This window comes from Chiloscyllium plagiosum, unplaced genomic scaffold (assembly GCF_037043375.1).
Source record: "Chiloscyllium plagiosum isolate Xiang-an unplaced genomic scaffold, Cpla_swu_hap1 HiC_scaffold_14, whole genome shotgun sequence".
In the NCBI taxonomy this organism is placed as follows: domain Eukaryota; kingdom Metazoa; phylum Chordata; class Chondrichthyes; order Orectolobiformes; family Hemiscylliidae; genus Chiloscyllium; species Chiloscyllium plagiosum.
Window position 1 is genome coordinate 28,603,533 of NW_028270152.1, and position 17,921 is coordinate 28,621,453.

The 17,921-nt window shown below is 41.9% G+C and overlaps 1 protein-coding gene across 2 annotated transcripts in view; it reads left to right on the forward strand.

The window, feature by feature from the left end:
- Positions 1 to 17,921, forward strand: part of slc6a11b (solute carrier family 6 member 11b) — a 173,359-nt gene that overhangs the window by 16,496 nt on the left and 138,942 nt on the right. The window lies entirely within an intron of this gene.

Sequence of the window (17,921 nt, forward strand, 5' to 3'; positions counted from 1 at the left end):
AGATAGGGAGAAGAGAAGAATTTGAAAACAGGATGAGAATTTTAAATCAAAATATTGTTTGACTGGAAGCCAATTGAGGTCAGGAAGTATCGGGGTGATAAATAAGTGGGACTTGGTGTGAGTTAAGTGAAAGGCAATTTTATAGTTTTGAATGACTTCAAGTTTACAGAGGGCAGAGTGTGCAGGAGTAATAATGGAAAGAATGAGCGTTTTACCAGCAGTTTTCCCGACTCTTATCTTAATGGGATGAAATCAATCTATATTTCAGAGATGGAAATATATAGTCAGAAGCAGATTTTGTAGTCAAATATGATGCCAAAATTTTGAATAACTGATTCAATCTCAGACTTACGAATAACAGAGATGGGGTCATTAGCTCAGGACCAGAGTTTGGAGCAGGGGCCAAAAGTGACTGTTTTCAATCTTTCCAGTATCTAACTGACGTGGAATGTGTGCATGTTAAAAGTAAGAAAAGCAGACACTGGAGGCTGGAAATTTGAAACAAAAGCAGAGAATGCTAGAGAAAGTCACCAGGTCGGGGAACATCTGAGGAGAATGTTTTGAGTTTATGACTCTTTTTCAGAACTTCTGAAGAAGATTCACATGGGACTTGAAATATTAACTCTTTCTTTCTTCACAGATGTTGTCAGACCTGCTGAGTTTCTCCACCATTTTTGTGTTTGATTATGAAAAATAATGCTTTGTGCTTGGATGATATTGCTGAAGCAAGCATGTAGTTGAGAAACAGGAAGTGACCAAGGATAGATCCTTGTGGAACACCAGAGGTAACTGTGCAGGGGGTCAGGCGAAGTGAGGATTTTTTGAGCTTCAAGAGCGTGATGACTTCTCAGAGGGATTGTTGAGACATAGAACTCATTTCAAACATGTTTTAAAATATTCCACTGATCTTGACTCTGACCAATTTTCTGTTGATGTGTCCATGGGCTTACCACTGTATGGTGTTAGCATGAGGAAAAAAAGGAACAATATAGAATCAAGGGGAGGAGAGTCTACTACCATTTAAGGCAGATGCTATTTCCCCATACCATTTAAAGTGAATATGCTGGCAGAACAGTTCATAACCCATCCTCTCTCAGGAGCTCATCAAGGAAGAGTGCCATTGCTTGATTTACAGGAAGTTACTATGATGCTTTCATTGTCCATCATTTAAACTTTCACAACTTGTCCAGGAATGAGAATCAGATCCATTGATGGTTTCTACATGATAAATCAGTCCACCAGCTCCTATAATAGATGCCTTAATGAGGCCTTTCCACTGAGAGTATGACACGGAGGGACATGCAGCACATGGTCGATGAATCTGTCAGGGTAGTGAAAGTTGCCTGGGTAGGTTTGGTGGTGGGGGACATCAGAATGCTGCAGATCAGGTGACCAGGATGTAGGTAAACTGCTGTGCGCTTCACAATCATTCTGGAAATGCTGACATGCAAAATAGCTCTGGTCAATCCAAGACCTCAGAATATAGTTCCTTTTGAAGAATCCTTGTTGACTGTACCATGGAGCGCCAAATCTTCACAGAAGTTTTATCTTCGGTATAACTTGTTTTTCTCTGTCCCCAACCTGCAAATAAAGAGTTAGACATTCAATTCACTGTCTGCCCTACTATATGGCAAAATAGCAATCATCTGTGACCTGTTGTGATTGTATCAGTAATTACTGATTAGCTTTTAATGAGTGTACCAGCTCCTGTATGACAATCTCTTCCATGAATAATAAACCACCATTTCAGTGTACCACCTGTTTAATTAGAATAATTGCAAAGTGCAAACAGTTACCCAATTCATATCTGACTGTATTTCCCGTGGCATCTATACATGCCTTAATATCGTACATTATGTTACTCATCCTAAATGACATCCGAGGGTCAGGATCAAAGGAAGTATTTGATTGGTTGTGCTGTGTGGAGGGGCATAGAACAAAGACATGCCTCGTCTGATAGATAATCTGTGTTGACTTGAGTCCTGAAGAAGGGTTAATATCCAAAACATTGACTTCTCCACCTCCTGATGCTGCCTGGCTTGCTGTGTTCTTCCAGCCTCCTGCCTGTCAACTTTGGATTCCACATCTGCAGTTTTATTTGTCTCTAATCATGTTAGACCCATCAGTTGGAAGTTAATCTTGGAACTTGTATGTAGGCATCATACCTCAAACATCTTTATTCACTGAATTTTGGAGTCTTTAGTTTATTGGACATTTAGGAGGGATGACATCATTGGGTTGACGTCATCGCCCTCTTTGTCATCATCATAATAAGTGAGAAAAACTCCGCAACTCCTCTCACAATCCTAACCCTAACCTTAACCCTATCCCTAACCATTATTACATTCCATTTGCTGTGTTTCTGTATGATTTCAATGAATCTACAGCAACGAAAGATTAGAAGATAGAAATTATTGAACACTATCTCCTAAGGATCTGGGAAACAGAGAATGGGATAAGTTTTAAAAGAATTTTGGCAAGACGGTATAAGTGCCTAGTCACTAATCTGGCATGAGAAAGATACTGCCAAGTTTACATCTGTCACAGCTCAAAAGTCATAAGGATTTAAGGTGGGGGAGCAGGGTGGTAATATTCCTCTTTTCACCTCTCTTTGGAGGGCATTGCTGCCAATACATCCTGAAGATACTTGGATGAATGAAGGCAAAGTTAGAAGTTGAAGATGAGGGGGCCATTGTTATTCATAGCATTTGGATATCTCTAATAAGATTGGTTGCTGATAGCTAATCTTACTTCAGAAAATGGTGCTGAATCATGTAGTTTGGTATACCCACAGTGCCATTACTGAATGAGGTCCAGTATTTTGACATATTAGCGATGGGGAAACACTGATGTATTTCTGTTAGGGATAGTGTATGGCTTGAAGGGCGACTTGCTGGTGATGGTTTTCCCAGGCATTTCTCCCTAGCCTTTCTTGGTGGTAGGGGTCATGGCTTTGGAAGATGCTGTTGAAAAAGTTTTTACGAATAGCTGGATAACATCTTACACGTGGCACACACTGTAGCCACTGTGGAATAAGTGATGGAGGGAGTAAATGTATACAATAAATTCATGAATAGGGTACACGAGATTGTTTTGTCCTGGAAGATGTTGGGTTTCTTGACTATTATTGGAGCTGCAGTCTTTCAGACAAATACGTGTAAGAAATTGCTGTGAAGGCTGCTGGATTGCCATTATAAGCTGCTGGTGAGACCTGTTCTTCACCAGAGTGAAAGGTTAGTTATGGAAATGCTGCTTTAACATTTAAAGAGTATTCAGTATGGTGTAGGAAGTCTGTTAGCTTGCCAGCCTTGGTGAGGTTGCAGAATATTTCACAGCATTAGTACCCAGTCACTGTGTCACATCTCTCCAGAAAAGACAAGTTTTGTTTTTGGCTGGATTACTCAGAATTTTGTACTTCTTGACTTTAAATTCTTTGAGGAGCAGCTTGGAGATTTGAATTAGTGAAGTTCAGTCTTTTCCACACTTTGTTGCCTTCAGGATCCAGATGGAATCTGTGTAAGCAGAATATACGTGATTCATGAATTATGTGTTTGTAATAGTCCCTTGGAACAAGGATACATGCTTATTCATGGCGAAAACCCACATATGAAATTGTTTGAACTTAGGCAAACCATTGCACTGTAGATTCCACATAGTTCTGGCTGACCAGGAAAATAACCCAATTCTTATTGCTTGCCATTGGTTTGTCAGAAGAATTTACAGATTTGTAATCACCTTGTTTGGCCATGTTACCTTGATGTGAAAATGGAATGTTGAGCTTGTGGCACAGAGATGGGGATGTTACCTGCACCACAAGACCTCCTCATAAGACCATCAGACTGTAGCACCAGAAATAGGCCGTTCAGTCCATGTAGTCTGCTCTGCCATTCAATTAGATCACAGCTGATCTGATAATCTTCAACTCTACTTTCCTGCCTTTTCCCCATAATCCTTGATTCCTTTACCCATCAAAAATCTGTCCAACTCAGCTTTGAATATACTTTATGGATTATGGATTTCTAAATACTCTGCTGTCACATCCTTTACAATAGATCCTAACATTTTCCTAAAAACAGATGTTAAGCTACTGATCTATAGTTACCTGTGTTTTTTTCTCCTTCCCTTTATAAATAAAGGTGTCACACTGGCAGTTTTCCCATTCTCAGGGACTTTTTAGAATCTCAAATTCCTGAAAGATTATTACCGATTCATCCAATGACTCTGTAACTACTTCTGGTAATATCTTAGGATACGTACCATTGGGTCTAGGGGACCTATTGATCTCTACTGCCATTTCCCCAACACTTTTTCACTTAGTGATGGATGTTGTATTTCCTCTCCTCCTACCTATTTACATTCCAGTCAACTAATGAAGACAATAGACTGAACTAAATGATTTTAAGGGATACACAGGCATTTCCAAGTTAGATGGGTTTTGCACCCATGCCCTACCAATGGGAATGAGTGGTCCCAGGAAACAAAACTCCACTAGAGGCCATTAACCCAAGCAAAATTTTATAATGGCGCTACAGCTGTTTAATTCATTTCAAGGTAAGGTGGTGGGGGGGTGGGTTGGGGGGGGGGGGTTGGGACCCAGGGACATAGTGAGGAAAGAGATCGATCTGAGATGGGTAGAGCTGAGAACAGAAGTGAGTCAAACAGTCAGGGCAGGCAGGAACAAGGTAGGACTAATAAATTAAACTGCATTTATTTCAATGCAAGGGGTCTAACACGGAAGGCAGATGAACTCAGGGCATTGTTAGGAACATGGGACTGGGATATCATAGCAATTACGGAAACATGGCTCAGGGATGGGCAGGACTGGCAGCGTAATGTTTCAGGATACAAATGCTACAGGAAAGACAGAAAGGGAGGCAAGAGAGGAGGGGGAGTGGCCTTTTTGATAAGGGATAGCATTACAGCTGTGCTGAGGGAGGATATTCCCAGAAATACATCCAGGGAAGTTATTTGGGTTGAACTTAGAAATAAGAAAGGGATGATCACTTTATTGGGATTGTATTATAGACCCCCCAGTAGTCAGAGGGAAATTGAGAAACAAATTTGTAAGGAGATCTCAGCTATCTGTAAGAATAATAAGATAGATTCAGTATGTGGATGTACCTACTAGAGAAGGGGCAAAACTTGACCTACTCTTGGGAAATAAGGCTTGGCACGTGACTGAGGTGTCAGTGGGGGAGCACTTTGGGGCCAGCGACCATTATTCTATTCGTTTTAAAATAGTGATGGAAAAGGATAGACCAGATCTAAAAGTTGAAGTTCTAAATTGGAGAAAGGCCAATCTTGACGGTATTAGGCAAGAACTTTTGAAAGCTGATTGGAGGCGGATGTTCGCAGGTAAAGGGACAGCTGGAAAATGGGAGGCCTTCAGAAATGAGATAACAAGAATCCAAGAAAGTATATTCCTGTCAGGGTGAAAGGGAAGGCTGGTAGATATAGGGAATGCTGGATGACTAAAGAAATTGAGGGTTTGGATAAGAGAAAGAAGGAAGCATATGTCAGGTATAGACAGGATAGATCGAGTGAATCCTTAGAAGAGTATAAAGAAAGTAGGAGTATACTTAAGAGGGAAATCAGGAAGGCAAAACGGGGACATGAGGTAGCTTTGGCAAATAGAATTAAGGAGAATCCAAAGGGTTTTTACAAATATATTAAGGACAAAAGAGTAACTAGGGAGAGAATAGGGCCCCTCAAAGATCAGCAATGCGGCCTTTGTGTGGAGCCACAGAAAATGGGGGAGATACTAAATGAATATTTTGCATCAGTATTTACTGCGGAAAAGGATATGGAAGATATAGACTGTCGGGAAATAGATGGTGACGTCTTGCAAAATGTCCAGATTACAAAGGAGGAAGTGGTGGATGTCTTGAAACAGTTAAAGGAGGATAAATCCCCAGAACCTGATCAGGTGTACCCGAGAACTCTTTGGGAAGCTAGAGAAGTGATTGCTGGGCCTCTTGCTGAGATATTTGTATCATCAATAGTCACAGGTGAGGTGCCGGAAGACTGGAGGTTGGCAAATGTGGTGCCACTGTTTAAGAAGGGCGGTAAAGACAAGCCAGGGAACTATGAGCCTGAGTTCTGTGATGGGCAGGTTATTGGAGGGAATCCTAAGGGACAGGATGTACATGTATTTGGAAAGGCAAGGACTGATTTGGGATAGTCAACGTGGCTTTGTGCTTGGGAAATCATGTCTCACAAACTTGATTGAGTTTTTGAAGAAGTAACAAAGAGGATTGATGAGGGCAGAGCAGTAGATGTGATCTATATGGACTTCAGTAAGGCATTCGACAAGGTTCCCCATGGGAGACTGATTAGCAAGGTTAGATCTCATGGAATAAAGGGAGAACTAGCCATTTGGATACAGAACTGGCTCAAAGGTAGAAGACAGGGGGTGGTGGTGGAGGGTTGTTTTTCAGACTGGAGGCCTGTGACCTGTGGAGTGCAGTGCCACAAGGATCGGTGCTGGGCCCTGTACTTTTTGTCATTTACATAAATGATTTGGATGCGAGCATAAGAGGTACAGTTAGTAGGTTTGCAGATGACACAAAATTGGAGGTGTAGTGGACAGCAAAGAGGGTTACCTCAGATTACAACAGGATCTGGACCAGATGGGCCACTGGGCTGAGAAGTGGCAGATGGAGTTTAATTCAGATAAATATGAGGTGCTGCATTTTGGGAAAGCAAATCTTAGCAGGACTTACACACTTAATGGTAAGGTCCTAGGGAGTGTTGCTGAACAAAGAGACCTTGGCGTGCAGTTTCATAGCTCCTTGAAAGTGGAGTCATAGGTAGAAAAGATAGTGAAGAAGGCGTTTGGTATGCTTTCCTTTATTGGTCAGAGTATTGAGTACCGAAGTTGGGAGGTCATGTTGCGGCTGTACGGGACATTGGTTAGGCCACTGTTGGAATATTGCGTGCAATTCTGGTCTCCTTCCTATCAGAAAGATGTTGTGAAACTTGAAAGGGTTCAGAAAAGATTTACAAGGATGTTGCCAGGGTTGGAGGATCTGAGCTACAGGGAGCGGCTGAACAGGCCGGGGATGTTTTCTCTGGAGCGTCGGAGCTGAGGGGTGAGCTTTTAGAAGTTAACAAAATTATGAGGGGCATGGATAGGATAAATAGACAAAGTCTTTTCCCTGGGGTCGGGGAGTCCAGAACTAGAGGGCATAGGTTTAGGGTGAGAGGGGAAAGATATAAAAGAGACCTAAGAGGCAACTTTTTCACGCAGAGAGTGGTACGTGTATGGAATGAGCTGCCAGAGGATGTGGTGGAGGCTGGTACAATTGCAACATTTAAGAGGCATTTGGATGGGTATATGAATAGGAAGGGTTTAGAGGGATATGGGCCGGGTGCTGGGATTAGTTTGGGACTAGTTTAGGTTGGATATCTGGTCGGCATGGATGGGTTGGACCGAAGGGTCTGTTTCCATGCTGTACACCTCGATGACTCGATGACTCTTAGGAAATACTCGGCCATATTTTTGGCAGCTTTATTTCAAGCTGCTCTAATGTCGGGATTTAATAATAACAAATAGCATATCTGGAAGGATGTACCGAGGACATAGCACACACATCAGGAAAGATTATTGGAAGAGTGGAGGAAGATGAAAAAGGTTTTCAGTAAGGGGCCACATCCTCTTAGAGTATTTAGGGAACAACTCCCCCACCTAGTCCTCTGTGATAAATAGTAAGGGTGACATCTCCCTTTCACTGGGATGTCCTCACGGTAATGTGCCATATTTTGCAGCCATTACTGCAACTTCAGAGGAAGGTAATGATGAGATTGCCAGCTGGTGTGAAGGTGAGCATCAGCAATAAGCTTTATGCTCTTTACCCGATCCGTGTTGAAGCCAGAGAAATTTGCACCATCTTACAGTTTGCCATCTGCTCTTCCATAAGGAAGGCTACTGATGTTCTTGCTTTAAAGAGAGTTGATGATTTTTAATTCTCTTTTGCCAAAGAGCAGCAGATTAAACAGCCAGCTTTATGCAAATTGAAGGCTTTCCAATAGTGCAAGGTGCCATCGCATATGTGCAACTTGTTTTGCAGACGACTCTGAGATGAATCAGTTCTGAAAGAGCCTCCATTGCCCTCCTGGTATTTGAGCCCATGTAGCAATGTCCTGTATCTCAACATGATGTGTTTATATGACTGTCTACTGCTCTATGTGCATTTGAGGTGTCAGAATAAACAAAAGGCTGAATAATGGACAATAAATGCTGTCTAAATGACTTATGACTCCAGTCCATGCAGAAGTTACCATGTATAATGTGACAGAGCAGGCCAGAGGGACTCTGGAACAATGCTCCCATGGCATGGAATGTGCCCTACAGCACTTAACAGGGCAAGTGTCAAACCTCATGATGGTCTGCTCTATAAACCTCACCATTGTGTAATTCTAGTCCTAGCCACCGATTCTCCATGAGCAACTGTGGAAGAGGAAGGGAAGAGGTGACCTAGCCTTGGCTATAGCTCGTCTGTCTGTGATCAAACTTCCCTACATTGATGCTAGTGAAGACATCCCCAATTTCCCAGTCACAGACAATGCTGCCGGTTATTTTCGGTCTGTTACTAACTATCAGAGTGCTTGCCTGGTCACAGTGCAAAATGAAAAGCAATCACAAAATAATCCTCCCAAATCCAAAGCATAAACCAAATCAAATCATGACATGTTACATACAGGTGCCAACTTATCATCCTATTGACCGTACTGTCAGTTGTTCTTGTGTCTTTACCTGACTTAGAGCTACCTCAGAAACACCGCGTGGTTTGGGAAGTTGCTGAGCTTCAACACAGGAGATTATGGTTGACTTTGGAGGATGATTGTAAGCAGCTTGAGGACAGAATGCCTGACGTTGGACTGCACAGTTCCGGGGTGGGTGGTAGGCTGACAAGCATCAGCAAGCTTATGGCATTGGTAGGAGGCATATTATATTTTCTGAGCGAAGATGATGGGTTCATATGCACAGTATCTCTGTCACTCCCTTGGATGTCTTTGTCTTCCTCCTACCCTATTGGTGAACAGATTGCTAGGTGGCTGGGGGCACTTCGTAAGCCTCTTTGAACACTGGATCTACAACTATGTTGGCAGCAGGCTGCAATTGCAGGATGCAGTTTGAGCTTTCATTGCAGCATCCACATAAATCTTGGTGACTTCTGTTTATTGGATGCTGAAGTCTATATCCTCAGACACTTGCCTGCTAGAGAGGATGGCCTCCAAGCTCTGAGTAAAGCACTGTGGAATGTTGGTGCCAGATTCTACAGTGCACCTTGTACAAGCTTTCTGCCAAGTCAGTCAATGCACCAAGTATTTCACTCTGCATGCTGTCAGCTTGTTCTCTAGCCTGATCTTTTTGATGTATTTATCCAAAATCTCTCTCTTCAGGGACCTGACACTGATATATCCCTTGCCCTGCTCTGGCTGCAGACCATTTGTGTAGAATACCTCATCACATTGCTTATCCCATCTGGTAACTATATCCTGACGTCTGCAGCACATCTGTGTATGAGCTGAGAGCTGAGTTTGAGATTGAGTGGTGGTGTTTGTCACCTGCTGTTGTCACTTTCTTCCACTTGTTTCTCCTGCCTGTTCAGTTTTCAGTTCTTTGTTATCTGAAAGGATAAAGGTGAAAGATAAAGGTGGTGGTGAAGTGAGGTGGCGGGAGTGAAAGATGTATGCTTACTACATCCATAGCATCCAAACTAGCAGAGATTGTGAAATGAAGTAAGATGTGAGAAAGAGGGTTAGGATTCTGAATACCCCTATCTTTCTTTTGTTTTGGCCCAACAACTGGCCGGATTCTCACCAGTGGTAAACTCCCTGATAGTGAGTATGTCTCTTCCTTGGGAATAAGGATATGATTCTGTTCCTACCAGTCAGCACTCAGTGCCTCCAGTTATGGTGAGAGAGAAGCATATTACTACTGATTATGGTGCAGTTTATTTGGCTGGTGAAGTTGTCATGGCTGAGTAGTTGGTAGTTTCTTCTTACACGACTTAGACAGTCCCTTGACGGTGAAGGTGATTTTCTTCCACTCTGGAGTTGTTAGTCCTGAGGGACAAAGTAAGCCAGTGCTGGATTCGTACACCCTGCTGCAGGTTGTGTGTGAAAAGACGTGAGAGAGATCACTGATATTGGAGTGCCTGTCCTGGGAATTTGCAGGGTTTTGTAGAAATATCAACGTTAGGGATTTCAGACGTCTACTGTACATTGTTCATGTCTCCACCACAGGGCAGGTAGTGCTGCTGCCTTGGAGAGCAGGAACCTGGGGTTTTCGTCAACACTCTGATCCTTAGGTGGACAAAGGATATGCTGGCCACTGGAGGTGATGTTGAACTTCATCATCAATGTCTTCCTTCATTGAGAAGAGGCTCCCAAAGTAAGATAATGGATCCATGCTAGAGAGGCGTGCATGAGTACCACCAACTTGACCTCTGAATGTGTGCACATGCAGAGTTCATCTGCACACTGCAGCTCAATAACAGAGGTTGGCATGGTATTGCTTCTGAACTGGATGCAAGCCAGGTTGAACAGTTGCTTGCATTAAATTAGCTGCACTCAAGTGGGATCCATCATGTTATGGGTGAAGTGTTGCAGTGAGGAAGAGCAACTGGTATGATCACATCCCTGCTTGACCCCAGTTTGCACTCATATTCAGTCTGTGCTGGGTTTGTTGATGATGACTTGTGTGTTGTTGTGCAGCTGACAATGTGCAAAAGCTGTGAGTATGAGACTTGCTGCAATGCTAAATGTGTGAGGCTGAGGTGAAGTTATCAATGCTGAGTATGATCCTAAGTGATAGAGCATGATAGTAGATGGTGGTGCATTGAGCAGAGTAATATTACCTGCCAGCTATGCAGTTAGCAGAATATATCATATGTGTGGACCAATCTTGAACACTCACTTAAGGTCATTGAAGTTCTTGTGACACTGCATCCAGATCCTTGAGACGTGACTCTTTGCAATAGCTGCTACAGTATTTTTATTCTTTCTTGGAATGTGGAATGGCCAGTATTTGTTGCTCATTCTGAATTGCCTTGAACTGAGTGGCTTGCTTAGCCATTTCATGTCAATCAGGAGTCATCTGCAGTTCAGATCAGATAAGGATTACAGGTTTCACTCCCGAAAAAGTGACTCAAACAGATTTTTAACAACAATGTTAAAAATCACGCAACACCAGGTTATAGTCCAACAGGTTTAATTGGAAGCACACTAGCTTTCGGAGCGACGCTCCTTCATCAGGTGATAGTGGAGGGCTCGATCGTAAAACAGAATTTATAGCAAAAATTTACAGTGTGATGTAACTGAAATCATACATTGAAAAATTGATTGTCTGTTAAGCCTTTCATCTGTTAGAATACATTGATAGTTTCACTTCTTTCATGTGTAAATCACAAAACTTTTTTTAAAAAGTTGCATTCTTGGGGTAGCTGTTAACAATGGTGATAGCTAGACTTCTGTTATCTCACTTTTTAGATTAGAATCAATCTAAACATCATGGCATAGACAGAGAACACAGGGGGCCAACACCTTCAACATATTGTCTAGCTATCACCATTGCTAACAGCTAACCCGAGAATGCAACTTTTAAAAAAAAGGTTTTGTGATTTATACATGAAAGATGTGAAACTATCACTGTATTCTAACAGATGAAAGGCATAACAGACAATCAATTTTTCAATGTATAATTTCAATTACCTCACACTGTAAATTTTTGCTATAAATTCTGTGTTACGATCGAGCCCTCCACTATTACCTGATGAAGGAGCTTCGCTCCGAAAGCTAGTGTGCTTCCAATTAAACCTGTTGGACTATAACCTGGTGTTGTGTGATTTTTAACTTTGTACACCCCAGTCCAACACCGGTATCTCCAAATCATGACTACTTTAACAACAATGATAGTTTCATAAGTTTCTATTATTGTGATTGATATTAATTGAATTAAAATTCCATAAGTTGCAATGGTGGGATTTGAAACTGAGCCCCCAGGGTATTAAGAGTTAATATTGTTTAGTTCTGAGAAAGTGTCAGACTGAACTCAAAATGTTCACTCTGTTTCTCCACAGATGCTGCCAAACCTGCTGAGTTTCTCCAGCCTTCTCTGTGTTTGTTTCAGATTTCTAGCAACCACGGTATCTTGCCTTTATCTCACGCTGGTCTGGAATATAGATACAGTGATGTTACCACTGCACCACCATCTTATCACTTCCTCTGGGGAGTTTATCTGAAGGGCATATGCCTTACCCAGCACCTGCCCAGTCACAATTCACCTCCTTTTCGAGCTTTAGGTGAACTTTAAGTAGTACAGCTAGCTTTAACTGATGCAGGCCTCCCTTGATATTGGGCTAACTGCTGAGATGGGAAGTCACTGCATAGTTAGCACTGGCTGCACACTGCAAATACTTAGCGCGAAACTGGTGTGCTGGTTCCATTCGAATTAAACTGTTTAGGTTAATCCCATATCTCCATCCCTTTGCCCAATTTGGAAATGGCACTGCCAAATTAAGCCTCTTCTTAGATTTTCAATGATGTTCCATGACTATTTGATGGACATTTAAGGTGGTTTTCTTCATTGCTTTCCCACTTTTACTTAAACCCATTGATGGTCATGGATATTATTAAACTTTTACATAATGTGCTAGCATGAGACTATATCTCGCCAACAACAAAATTTGCTACAGCCTTTAGTCGGCTGCCTTTTACAGATAACGTTAGTACAGCCTCCATAGCCCAAAAACTGAACCTAGGAGTCAATATTGGGCGGTCATTGAGCTTCCTGACAGCCTTTGCACATTTATTTTCCCTCTTTCTGCTTTGACAGTTAATAATCTAAGTGACCTCCGTCACACTCAATTCTTTTATTACAATGTTAACCTTTGTTTCTCTCGTCCCTAATATTTAGAAATTCTCTATCCATGATCCCCACTCCTAGCATGCACACCTTATATTTCCTCTGATGGATATGATAAATTGAAATAAAAATATTACTGACTGAGTATCTAGTATTTAATGGTGTGCTGAGGAGGTCACTTTAGTCTTGTTTTTGGCTATATGGTAAAAGGGCTGATCCTTTAACTGTGTTTCGGGATTTCTTCTGGTGCCTGTGGATTGTTTGGCTTACCAATCGGATCGATATGTCTGTACGCCATAATTTTGTAAACACTCTCCAATCCTCAATGATTGTGGTCCAAAAACTGTATTGCATAGTGAGAACTTTATGTTTGGGGAAACCTAATTAACCTGTTGACGCGAAACATATGTAATTTAAGTATTTTATTTGTATTTGCTTTTGAGGTTTGGATTTAAAACTAGTGGCATATTGGTATTGGTTTTTTTTAACAAAGGGGGTTAAAGATTAATTCAGTCAGTATTTCAGCAAGTATGATTTAAAAACTGTCAGTTCCTCCTGGATTGCTAAAGGAAGTTAGTTTATATTTTGGGGTTTTACTACAGGAGAGAGTAAACATTCAAATAAATTAGCCTACTTTTGGGTTTAGAATAATCAAGGATCGATTTTAACTGAGAAAATCCCAGAGATTGTAAACCTTTTACATAGTTTGATGGAGATCTGACTGAAGTCAGATGCAGATAGTTTCTTCCAGAAGTAAGAGATTATTCAGAGTAGTTAGGGAAAAAAGTTACCTGAGTGGAAGGGAGCAGTTTGTAAACATACAGATCATGGAATATTTGCTTAGAAATCTGCATTAGTTATTCAAAGCTAAATGTAAGTTATTACAGCAAGGTCAGCCAGATGGACTTAACAGAATATGAGCTCCCTGACTGGAACTATTAAGCTGGTCCAATCAGGGAGCGCTGGTGGTCAGATAAGACAGTCATGTCAGACATCCTGTTCACTCAGAGAGCTGGCACGATCAGTGCTAAGGACTCTCCATGTGTAAATAATAGGTGAGTTGGTGATGGGGTACTGGTCTCTGTAAAATTATTGCACTAAGGTCTAAGCAAATGGCTTTGGGGCAGATGAAAAGCAACAAGTAATTCTCCTGACAGCTTGTGCACCCACAGCTTTTTCATTTATTAGGAGCCCGACCTTTCCTGAGGTACCAGATACTTTAAAGAGTTGGCGGATTTCATGAAGGAATATTACAACGCCAAGCCTCCTCTAATTTTGAGACACTATCAATTTTACTCAGCAATTTGAGAACCAGGAGAATCTGTATTGAGATTTTTGACTAGGATAAGACAACTGACAGAGACATGTAACTTTGGTTTAACCCTACATGAGATTCTGAGAGACTGTTTGGGATGTTGGATTAATGACCAACTGGACTTCAAACAGGCACTACAGTTGGCTGTCTCATTGGAAAATGCAGCAAGTGTAGTGTATGAGTTGCAGGGTATTCCCAGAATTATGCTGTAGTTAATACCCATCAGGGTTCGTACCAATATATGAGACTGCCATTTGGGGTATCGTCAGCCTGTGTAATTTTTCAGCGGACGATGGAAATCACTTTACAAGGTCTCCCCTAGGTTTCCATTTATCTGGATGATGTGCTAATAACAGGGAAGACCAATGAGGACCACTAAGAAAACATGGATATAGTCCTTAAACCTTTCTCCCATGCGGAGCTTAGATCTTTCTTTGACTGTTGAATTATTACGGAAAATTCATATATAACCTGGCCTCCATTCTGACACCTTTGCGTTAGCTCTTAAAAAAGGGTCAGCCTTGAAATGGTTGCCAAGCCACAGCTTTCACGGAACTGAAAAAACAGCAATCATCCTCAAAGGTGTTGGTAGACCGTTATCTCAAGGGAGATCTGGTGTTGACATGTGGTGCCTCCTAGCTCATAGATTGTCCAATGGAGAGGAACACCCAATCGTGTATGCATCTAGAGCTTTGGCTAATGTAGAACATAGGTACATCCACGTAGAGAAGGAGGGTGTGGGTGTTATATTTGGAGTCAGGAGGTTCCACCAATACCTTTATAGATGTAAGCTCTTGATAATAACAGATCACAAACCCCTGCTAGTTCTCCTTGAAGAAGACAAGGCAGTGGTGGGCTCTAATACTAAGTGCATATAATTACAAGTTGTAACATCGTCCGGGAGGCCAAATAGCAAATGCAGATGCATTGAGCTGCCTCCCATTGGCAAATACATCAGCGGTGGTACTGCCACTGGAAGAGTCTGTAATGGTTTTCAGGATGCACTTCCCGTCACAGCTGACAATATCAGACTTTGGATGCCAAAAGATCCTGACCTGAACAAACTGAAACAGCTGGTGGGGGTGGAGGAAACCAAAGGGTTGTCACAACCAGAATTGGACCCAGAGAGACCAGATCGCAGCAGGTGATGGTACGGGCTGATATGGGCAAGAGTGATTGTCCCATGCAAAAGTCATCACTAGATATTGGCTGAACTCCACTAGGGTCACTTGGGTTTCTAAAATGGAGATGTCGGCAAAAGGTTATGCCGGCTGGCTAGGATTGGATGCAGACATAGATGCGTTGGTGGGGACAACCGTAGAAAAGCTGCATGTATCTGTTGTAATACATGGGCTTCTGGAAGTGTTGGCCACAGATAACGGACCATCGTATACCAGCAGAGAGTTTGATGATGTCCTAAAGTCAAATGATACTTGACATACCATCCATCATCCAAAGGTCTGGTGGGAAGAGCAGTCTAAACTTTGAAGGCAGGCTTAAAAAAACAGTCTACAGCTTCACTAGATACCAAACTGTCCTGGGTCCTATTGGATTTTCGGGTCACCCCTCATTCAACTATAGGGATAGCTCCAGCAGAGTTGTCAATGGGAAGAAGACTCCACAACAAGTTAAATCTGATTTTCCTGCACCTGAGTTGGGGGAGGGTGCAACAGCATCAGGAACGCCAATGCTAGACACTGGACTCTGTTAAGTGTGACAGGCAGTTTACTATAGGGAATTAAGTTTGGTTTAAGACATTGGAATGGCCCTGCATGGGTAAGAAGCATGGTCGACACGAGGTCAGGTCCAGTGACGTATAAAGTTTGAGTACAGTTTGAAAGCTGCAAATTTGCAAACGGTGCGCGAGCAAAATATGCCAGTTCATCAACATCTTTTCCGTACATTCCGGAACTTGTGGATTCTCTCTCTCTTCAAGCATTGAAGATTCTTTGGAATCTGAAATGGACATGGCAGATGTTGCTCCATCAATGCCTTTGTGACCTGAAGAAGAAGAAGAATTTTTTTCTGAGACACTCCGGGCTCAAGAGACGACGTACAGTGCATTCCAGGCTGCACGTATCCGAGGCAGAGTTGGAGGAATCAGACCCGGTGCTACAATGCCCCAGGAGGAGCAAGAAAATTATGAACTTGCCTTCGTCCTCGGACTCAGAGTGGGAGGTGTGTAGTGATTGTAACAAGGTTATGAATAATGAGAAATATGAGTTTCCTCATTGGGGCTGTTAATCTGGTCCAATCAGGGAGTCTTGGCTGACAGAGAAGAACAAGAGAATAGAAAGGATGCTGTGAAACTTGAAAGGGTTCAGAAAAGGTTTATGAGGATATTGCCAGTGTTGAAAAATTACGCCCGAAACGTCGATTCTCCTGTTCCTTGGATGCTGCCTGACCTGCTGAGCTTTTCCAGCAACACATTTTTCAGCTCTGATCTCCAGCATCGGCAGTCCTCACTTTCTCCTGTTGCCAGTGTTGGAAGGTTTGAGCTATAGGGAGAGGCCAAATAGGCTTGGGCTATTTTCCCTGGAGCATTGGAAGCTGAGAGGTAACCTTATGGAGATTTATAAAATCATGAGGGGCATGCATAGGATAAATAGATAAGTCTTTGCCCTGGGATGGGAGAATCCAGAACTAGAGAGCATAGGCCTAGTGTGAGAGGGACCTAAGGAGCAACTTTTTCACACAAAGGGTGTGCATGTATGGACTGAGTTGCCAGAGGAAGTGGTGGAGGTTGGTATTTTAAAAGGTGTCTGGATGGGTATATGAATAGAAAGGACTTAGAGAGATGTGGGCCAAGTTCTGGCAAATGGGACTAGATTAGTTTAAGATATCTGGTCAGATGAGTTAGACTGTATGGTCTGTTCCTGTGCTGTACGTCTCTATGAGTCTATGACTGTAAGAGTGTCAGCCATCCTGTTCACTCTGAGAACTGGCTGAGATCAATGTCAAGGATCTGCAAGTAAAAGGTGACTCGGTGATGGGATACTGGCCTCTGGAGTTATTTCACTAAGATCCCAATAGTGTGAGGATTCACAGAAAATATACACAGCTGATGGGAACTGAGATAAAAAAAAGCAGTTGTCAAACCTACAGATTTGATTAGGAAGGGACGTTTCTCTGATTTTGAGTAACTGTAAAGTGGTGGTGATCGGGAATAGATGTAATTTTCTTTTGTCACGTGTTTTGAAACCTTTCAAACTCTGTTATGTGCAGATAGTTTGATTTGTTTTATTGTATCGATTTTTATTATGCATAATAAAATTCTGTCTTATTGTCAAAATCAAATTTGCAATTTTGTGTGTTTGCGTTTCAGTGAATGACCACAATGGTTAAAAAGAAACAAGATAAGCTATCAAGCTTGATCTCATTCTGGAATCTAATTTGTCTGGTAGTAACATCAGCTGGGATCATATCAAAGTTAATGTAATAGAATTCTATAAAGGCAGCTTACCTAGGTTGTGACCTATGGAGCTTTCATCAAGATATGAAGTGCACTTTTAAGTATATCTAGATAGAGTTAATCAAGTGGTAAATAGTTCATACGTAAGGTTATAAACTTCAAAAGTGTTTCATTGGCGTACAGCAGTTTAAACTGTATGGTGATTCTGGACAGGATGATAAGACTGAAAATCTTCTTTCACATAAATTTCCAAACACTGGTGCATTTTAGTTGAAAAGAAAATCTGGCAGAACATAACCAAACTCAACATTTGTAACATGTGA